This window comes from Nannospalax galili, unplaced genomic scaffold (genome assembly GCF_000622305.1).
Source record: "Nannospalax galili isolate Female #2095 unplaced genomic scaffold, S.galili_v1.0 scaffold936, whole genome shotgun sequence".
Lineage (NCBI taxonomy): Eukaryota > Metazoa > Chordata > Mammalia > Rodentia > Spalacidae > Nannospalax > Nannospalax galili.
In genome coordinates, this window is record NW_008337142.1 from 1051868 (window position 1) to 1061186 (window position 9319).

Below are 9319 nucleotides of genomic sequence, written 5' to 3' on the forward strand. Positions count from 1 at the left end.
GGATGCAGACCTTGAAGTACATATGGAAAGGCAGTTAGGGAGGGAAAATTAATTTAACATGGGAGTGAGCTCAAGCTAGAATTCACTAGGACAGAAGGAAACTGTCAGGTTTGTTGACCTTTGTCTTGGTGGAACAGGTGTCCTTCCTGTCTCTATTATAAAAGTCAGCAAACATAGCTGACCACCATGACAGAAAAGCTGATTCCAGATCTGGGGACTTGCCAACCTGTGCACTACCTTGTTTCAAGAGGTAGCACAAAAATGACTGCTACTTCAGTTCTGCACCTAAAAACTCTCATAAGATATCTAATTACCCACCCTGACTGGAAGTATGCAGGGAATAAAATTCCAAGAAATGTTTTTCCAAGCTAAACTGATATATTACAAATTCCCCATAGTAAGTTTTCAATCTAGATCAATTAAAACAATTTTAAGTAAAAATAAAATTACAAAAATGATCGTCAATAAAAAGATTTATTCAGTAAATGAATGAAGGAATAAATGAGTAACATTGATAATCAGGTCCCTGCCTAGGTATGACAGTCAATATAACTTAAGATAAATCTATGTTCAAATATTTTTTAAAGTTAAAACAACTTCAGATTTAGAAAATGAGATGTTTTATTTAAAGAACTATTGAAAGAAAGAGGGAAGAGGAATTATTTCAGTAGGGAGAGAGGGAGCTTGCAATAAGGAGGCTTCTTAGAGCATAATATCTACACACACTTGAAAAGTCTTAAGAAAAGGAGTCAACAAGTTTAGGGCTTGCATTGTGGAAAAGAGAACTGTTCAGAGGCAGTGTTGGCTCTAGCTGTGGATCAAAGTCCATCTGATCATAAGTTTGGTCAAGTTAGTTAACCAAAACTTTGTTTTTATGAGTCAGTGAAATTGACAGTACAGTTAACCATTTATGAGAGGTAGGTTGGCAGGATGGTTGTTATAGCTGATGGCTTGTTACTGCAAGTTCAGCCTGTTCTTGCAGGTTTTCTTAAAGACATGTATGCTGAGTCAGCCTGAGGAGAAAAAAAAATGAACAAGATATGGTTAGTAAGTATTTTCTTGTCATAGAAAATGCTTGTCGTATTTTCTTGACATAGATGGAATCTTGTCATTTACCATTGAGTATTTCACATTTTTTATGAGGCAAAGAGGATTCATGTTCTTCCTTGTTCTTGGAAAATATAGAGATATCTGGGAGGCTTATCTAAGTCAGATGAGGCTGTACAGGTTCCTGTAGTAAGAAATTTCCAGAGGAAAGAGTGAATTGAAAGTCCCTTTAACAATTAATATCCTGCTGAGTCACAGAGTCTAGGTAAAATTCAGCATCATCAGCCCATCAGAGATTTACAATAATTAAAATATATGTTGGGTTGCCTTGGGAATTAGCTCAGTGAATCTGCATGCATACTGAGTTAAGGGATATTTTCAAGGATTTTGGCCAACAACATGGGTGTATATCAAAAATCAACTGACCTCTGTTAGAGATAATTTGGAGCAAGTGGAACCCTTCTTCACTACATTAAGAATGTAAAAACTGCAGCAACTTTGGGGAAAACTTGGTTTATCATCAAGTTAATTCTGTACTATTCATACAACTCTGGATGTGGTCTCCAATACAAAAAGAAACATATTCATCATAAAGATTTACATGCCCGTGTCAATAGCAACTTTGTTCAAACTCATGTAAAACTAGAAACAATTCAAGCATTCTGCAATAGTAAGAGATAAAACATTCACACATCCATGTACTGAAAGTGTTTAACAATGAAAAGAACAAGGCTTCCATATACAACAAATTGAATTTAATGGATTAAATAAACTGGTCTCAGCCCAGCATGGAAGCACATGCTTACAATCTCAGCATGTAGAAGGCTGAGACAGCTGGATGGCTCTGAGTTGGAGGTCATACAATGAGAGAGGGGAGAGGGAATGAAAGAGGAAAAACTATTCTCAAAAAGTTATGCACTAAATAATTTCATTTACTTGACACTTGTCACAGGAAAACTATAATCTAAATAATCAGAACAGTGATTCCTTGCGGTTTGGAATCAGAGAAGTCAGTGGAAGGAAAAGGAATGTGAAAGAACATTTGGGGGGACTGTTGAAAATAGTCTAAATCTCTAATATGGTGCTAGCTATACAAATATAGATTTAACAGCATCTAAAAATGGTAGATTTTATTATATGTTTATCGCTGTGAGGTGACTCAGAAAATTCTTTTGTATACTTTCAAGAATCATGTTATATAAAACTGCAGGTTTTCCCAAAGGTACAAGGTTCTCTAAAATTAACATACAAATATTTAGCTTGTTTCCTTAATAATTATGTGTCTAATAAGAAGTTGGGCAGATGATTCTTCTTTGAAATTATATCTATCACTATTTTATCAGACACCAAAGGATTATGTGTAACTTTGACTGAGAAAAGGATGGGAAGGGATAATCTATCATGGAAGTTTATTAATGTTTTCAAAAACACATTTTTTTTCTTTGCAAGAGGAAAGATTATCCCCATGGATAAGGAGTGGCTTTATATTAGGATAAAGTTGTTAATTCATGAAAAAAAATTTAAATATATACACCAAACAAAAGAGGCCAAAAATACACAAGGCAAAATATATAGATAGGTTATAGGCCACAGGGGAGAGCCTATTAATATGAGTCTGCTAAATACATACAGTATTAAACCAAATCCTAACCACTTATTATTATACTCATAAGTTAATTCATCCCTCAACTCCCACCAGAGAAGAAGAATAAGAGTGCTTATTCCTGAATAGGACACCTATATCAAACCTCTGCCTACTAAGACTCAGGGATCATTATGGAAGAGGGGGTGGAAAGATTGTAAGAACCAGCGGTGGTGGATGATCTCAGGAAAACAGAATTTTCCAGACAGCTGTTTAGTGACTCATGAACTGAAGCAGTGGTGACAACATACATAAGTTCCAAGTTCTCTTAAGCAGGTAAAATGCCGGCGTAGAAATGGGGATGTGAATAGGAAACATCAACCATAGCTGAGGAGAAGAGTCAGTCTTCCTTAACGATGTGACTCTGAGAGGGTTAATCAGAGTCCAGAGGATGGGAAGGACACTTGGAAATACCAGTTTGACTCAATAGGACACACACACACACACACACACACACACACTATATATATATATATATATGTGAATCTGTATGCATACTGAGTGAAGTTATATTTTCAAGGATTTTGGCCAACAATGTCAAGAATTCCTCAATATGGATGTACATGAAAAATCAACTGACCTGCATTGGAGATAATTTGGAGTAAATGGAACTCTTGTTCATTTACATTCTTGTTTAAGAATGTAAAATCTGCAGCAACTTTGGGGAAAAGTTGGTTTATTATCAAGTACAGAATTTACTTTTCATACAACTCTGGATGTGGTCTCCAAGATAAAAAGGAACTTATGGCATCATAAATATTTGCATAAAAAAAGAGATAGAAAACTCTGAGAGGGATATATATATATATATATTATACATATGAATGAAATTTGGTGGGGGAGGCAAGTGGGTGCAGATAGGTGATAGTAGATTTCAGTGGTAATGTCTATCACCTCTACTAACTAACATAATGTAAATTTTTGTTCTCAGATTCACCAGATGGACAAGTACTGGGGAAAGGCTGGGGGTGCTGACAACACAGTGAACAGTAGCAGGGGTGACAGAGAATAAGGGCTCTAGTGGGTGGTGGGGAGGCTATGGGAGGGTGCCATCTGGCAAGTGGGTTTGTAGATGAATAAGAATGTTTGGGATGTTCTGTGTGATCTACCTCCTATTCTTATCACATCATCCTCTGAAGAGGGTACCCAAATTGCCAATAGGGAATTGGGAAGCAGACCGCTCTAGCTTCTTCCATGCTGAACAGGGACGCAGGGTAAGGCAATTGGAGTACCCCTTCAGTGGGTCTATCTAAAAGACTCCCAAATTGCCTAACTCTTATCTCTAAGGGGAAAAGAACGCCCTGGAATCATGAATAGGAGATGTGAAGGAGAAGTAAAGGCAAGAGTAATTAGCATTACAAGTTCTAGACAGGCAACTAGAAAAAAGTCAGAATGGGGTAATTTTCAAATGTTCATATGAGAGTCCATTGGAATTTCTTGACAGGGGCTTCTGAAAGCATCCCTCTATTGAGTTCCTCCTAATTTTTCTTTTGTCTTCCAAGGCTGGACTCTAGAGTATGGATTCAGGATTTGCTTTCAGGTATTTTGATAGCTGTTGGAGTGGTTAGAATCAGTGTCAGTTCAAAGGCTTCTAGATGGGGGAGAAAACAAATTCATCCATCATTTTAGAACATTAGCTGATTGTCTCCCTTAGCTACAGGTGGGCACTACAGTATTGCAGACAAAGATTTGAAGTCTTACATCTGAGCAGCTCTTTCTGGTTAGGAACAAAATCATCAATGAGAAATAATTGTCAAAACGACTTTTTATATAGACTTAAGCCTAATGTCTGGGAAGTATAAAACCTTGAACTCTAAAAAAAATATACTGGTGACTTTACTCTTTGGTTATACTTTCCTTTTGGGTGTTTAAGACCATACAGTTTTCCCAAATAAATCAATTTATTTTTACACTTAAAGTCATTTGTGGATCTGTTCCTCAGGGGTCACATGGGCTTGGGAGGAGCTCCTGGCTCCTTTCTTTTATCAGTTCCATCTATGTGAAGATAAGTCAAAGTTCCTGTTTGACCATGTCTGGCTTCACTTGGAAGCATGAATGAAATGTTTCCTCTGAGTTGTGGCTCTTTGTAGACTGGACACTTGTTCAAGTCCATCTAGTGGGATCTCCATGGCCTCCCTGAACAAGAGGAAAGGTGACTCACCACAGTCACAGGAAATTTTGAGAGATGTTTCATAGACCCCTGGAACTTAGTCGACCTTGGAGAGCAAGGGACAAAAACTGTCCTTTAAGTCCCTCTGACCACATTAGTATAGGCCTCAAAGTATGGCTGTTAAACATCTAAGGTTAGTTCCACCAGTCTGGTACTTTTAATTATCATGTGCTTTGTAGATAAGTCTTATGTAAAAAAACAAATATTCTCAGCTAAACCTTGACTAGATATATACTTTGTTCCTTAAACTAGTTGACTAAGCTATGACCAGTTGACTAAATTATGACCATAGAAATTTTAAGATTATGTGCATATTATTTTTGTCTCATCCTTTATATGTCATAACACACCTACCCAGACCTTCATCACTTGCTTAGGCTTTCTCATGTTTTTCTATTTTGGAAACTATCTCCACTCTCATACCCTTTTAACATTTTTACATTCTCATTTTCTTTTTTTAAATAATTATAAGACATAATAGCATTAAATAAATTTTCCATCTGTTGTGAGACTTCTTTTCCTGGGGATGCTAAACAATGCTTATTCCCTTTTAAGGTTCTAGTGTCAAGTGTTACAATTTTAAGGCACTGAAATCATGCTAACTATATTTGTTTTTCCTTTTAAAAATATTTTTATTGAAGTTTTTAGAAATTCACATGTGGTAACCCAGATCCAGAATGACAGAAATCTCATGCTCTCTCTTGTAAGTGGATTCTATCTTGTTTCAATTGAAAAATCCATAGAGATGTGACAAGTATATTCTTTTTTCAAAACTTTTTTGATTTATTATTTTATTTTATTTTGAAGGTTTCTGATAATGCTACATTCTGAACATATAAAGGGTACAAAATAATTTTTTCCAAAATATTTCAGAGAATGGTGCCTTTATATCATTGCCTGCAAAGCACCTTCACATACTGATACTGTAAGTCATTTTGTTTCTTAAAGTAAGACACCATATGTCCATAGTTTTGGTCTTTACTGAAGTGGAGGGAAAGAGGGTCCCCTAGAGGGTTCTTAGTCTCATTCATAAAATAATTAAAGAATGGACCCAAATGGCAGAAAGTGGACAGACTTACAGAGACCTACATGACTGTGGCTGGTCAGAAGTTCTGCGGAGTTCTACATTACAAGGCAGGATTCCAGGCAGGAAAAATTCACTATCTCATTAACACACCAGGTATTCCACCATCTTTTTAGCATAATTTAAGGTGAACCTCCCTTCCTAGGGGTGGTTCTATCACCAGGTGATTGACCAGTGAGATTGGAAAGGTAGGTCCTCCAACAGATAGACTAGAGATTTTATAGTCTTGACCAGTTAAACATATGGGGCTTTTTGCTACTCTAACATTCCCCACCTCTGAAGTGGTAATGGTAAAATCTTTAGGGATTAGATAAGAGCTCCCAAACACTTTTGACATTTTTGGCCTTTGGGACGGAGTGTGTAACTAAGCAACCCAAGGACATTTTGACTTTTAGCCAAGAAAATGGCTACTGTTCTTTGGGGTCTTTTTATCCTGTCTAGCCAATTCCTACCTCCTATTCTTATCACACTCTGAAGAGGTTACCCAAATTGCTGATAGGGAATAGGGATGCAGACCACTCTGACTTCTTCCGTGCTGAACAGGGATGCAGGGTGAGGTAACTGGAGTGTCCCTTCAGTGGGTCTATCTAAAAGACTCCCAAATTGCATAAGTCTTAGCTGTCAGGAGAAAATAAAGTCCATGAGTGCTGCCAAGGAGATGTGAAGGAGAAGTAGAGTAATTAGCATTACAAGTTCTAGACAGAGAACCAGAAAAAAAGTCAGAACAGGGCAAATTTCAAATGTTCATATCAGAGACCAGGAATTTCTTCACAAGAGCTTCCAAAAGCATCCATCTATTGGATTCCTCCTCATTTTTCTTTTGTCTGCCAAGGCTGGACTCAAGAAAATGAGAATGTAAATGATGTTAAAAGGATATGGGAATGGAGTATGTATGGTCTTAAACACCAAAAAGAAAAGTATAGCCAAAGTTTAAAGTGATTAGTATATTTCCTTAAGAGTTCAAGGGATTACACTTCCCAGGCATTAGACTTAAGTCCATATAAAATGTTATTTAGACAATTATTTCTCATTGATGATTTTGTTTCTAATAAGAAAGTGCTGCTCAGATATAAGAATTCAAATCTTGGTCTGCAATACTGTAGTGCCCACTTGTAGCTAAAGGAGACAACCCACTACTGTTCTAAAATGATGGGTACATTTGTTTTCTCCCCCTATCTAGAAGCCTTTGAGAGAGAACTGACACTAATTCTAGCAACTACAACACCTATCAAAGTGCCCAAAAACAAATCCTGAATATTTTTCTTTTTATGTATTTGAGTATTTTGCCTGGATGTATGTAAGTGTACCCATGCATGTAATTCCTGCAGAGACAAGAAATGGGCATCAGATCCCCTAAAACTAGAGTTACAGATGATTGTTAGCCTTCATGTGGGTGTGAGAATTGAATCCAGGTCCTCTACAAAAGCAGGCAGTGTGTGGAACTGATGAACCATCTTTCTTGTTATTATTTTCTATATTTTTAATTTTATGTTTATGAGTGTTATGCATGTATTTGCATAAGTGCACCTGAGTCATGCAATGACCACCAGGGAGGACAGAAGAGAGTGTAGGAACCCCTAGAATTGGAATTTTTAATGGTTGTTAGCTGCCATGTGGGTGCTTGAATACAAAACAGAGTCTTCTGCAAGAAAAGCCAGTGTGCTTAACCACTGAACCATCTCTTCAGACCCCAGTCCTAAATATATTTTTTATTGTTACATAAACATACAATTAATTTTTTAAGAACATTATTTTTTTAGTCCAAAGAGAGGCAATTTTTAACACATTTTTCCAGAAATAGCTTGAAGCAGATTACATAAAAATATATATACAGGGGCTGGCAAGATGGCTCAGCAGTTAAGAACACTGACCATTCTTGCAGAAGACCCAGGTTCGAATCCCAGCACCCACGTGGCAGCTAACAACTGTCCGTAACACCAGTTCAAGGGGATCCGTCAGCCTCTTCTGTCTTCTATGGGCATTGCACAACATGGGTGCACTTATCTACACACAGGCAATACACACATACACATAAAATAAAAATAAAGTATATATATAATGAAGTTGGGGGGGAAATAAGACAATCAAAGACCAAAAGATTTTCTAATATGGGGTCAACTTTGGTGGAATAATGAAGGTTTCCATTAGCCATTAGCTCTGTTTCTTTCTCTCTTTTTTTTTGAAAATCCTAATGAGTTTATTGGGCTTGCTAAAAGCATCATGTGGGGGTTTATTTACAGAAGAGTGAAAATCCCCTGCCCATTTATGGCAGCAGTGGAAAGTCCACACTCAAATATAGATCCTGTGACTTCCCAACAGCCACACAAAATGGCAAGATAGGTGCCTCAAGGCATTCTTGGTTTTTATATCCTTAGCCCCTCCCACACATGCAGCTAAGATTAACTTATTGGGTGGGAGGGGTAACTGCCTTCCCCATCAACTCCTTGAGGAGTGTGGGAAGGAGGTGTGATTACAGCTTTCCACCACAGTGGTCAGGAGACACTTCCAATTAACAATCCACCCCTTCCTCTGGATCTTACTTTTTTCAGCCAACATCTTCCACAAAAGTACCTAAGCCTTGGAAGGGGTTGTAGTTGGGAAATGATCTTCCTCCCACTGTGGTAAGACATGAACTTTCCAGTCTCTGCATTATGTTTTCCATGGGCTGTTGGCCCATTTCAGTGGGATTCCATCCACCATAAAAACACAAACAGCAAGAAGCAAGAATATCTAAACAGTGTTTGCTATAATAACCTATGGGCATAAACACAAATGCTTGAATGGTACTTTAGCAGGTGCATCACATCATCTAACAAAAAATTGCAATGGCTTCCCACTGGGACATATATGCTCCCCTGCCATAGGGAATTGGACTTGTCTACAGTACCAGATGTGTGTCCCACCTCTAGGAGAGGGCATTATATCAAATCAAAAATTTGCTGGTTGTACATATACACTAGACAGACCGCTACTGCACCAGCAGTGTCTTGTTTGGCATGTTGATAGTGAAGCACACAGGATGCATAGTTGAGCAGAATTAAAGGGGACACTTCTCCCCCAGCCATCTGTGTATTGCCTTCTGGCACTATGAAAGCCACCCCATCCAGTGGCAGGGAGTTTCCAGCTTAGTCCATGCCATCATCTGGGGACAAAATGTCCAAATACTTGGAGCCTGTGGGGGACATTTTCATTCAAACCATCACATTCCACCCCCTGGCCCCCATAGGCTCATGATCATACAAAATGCAAAATACATTTAGTTCAACTTTAGAAGTCCCCATAGTCATTATCAGTCTCAATACTATTAAAAAGTCCACAGTCCAAAGACTATTCTAAGACTCAGGAAAATATCCTAACTGTAAGCCTCTATAAAAAT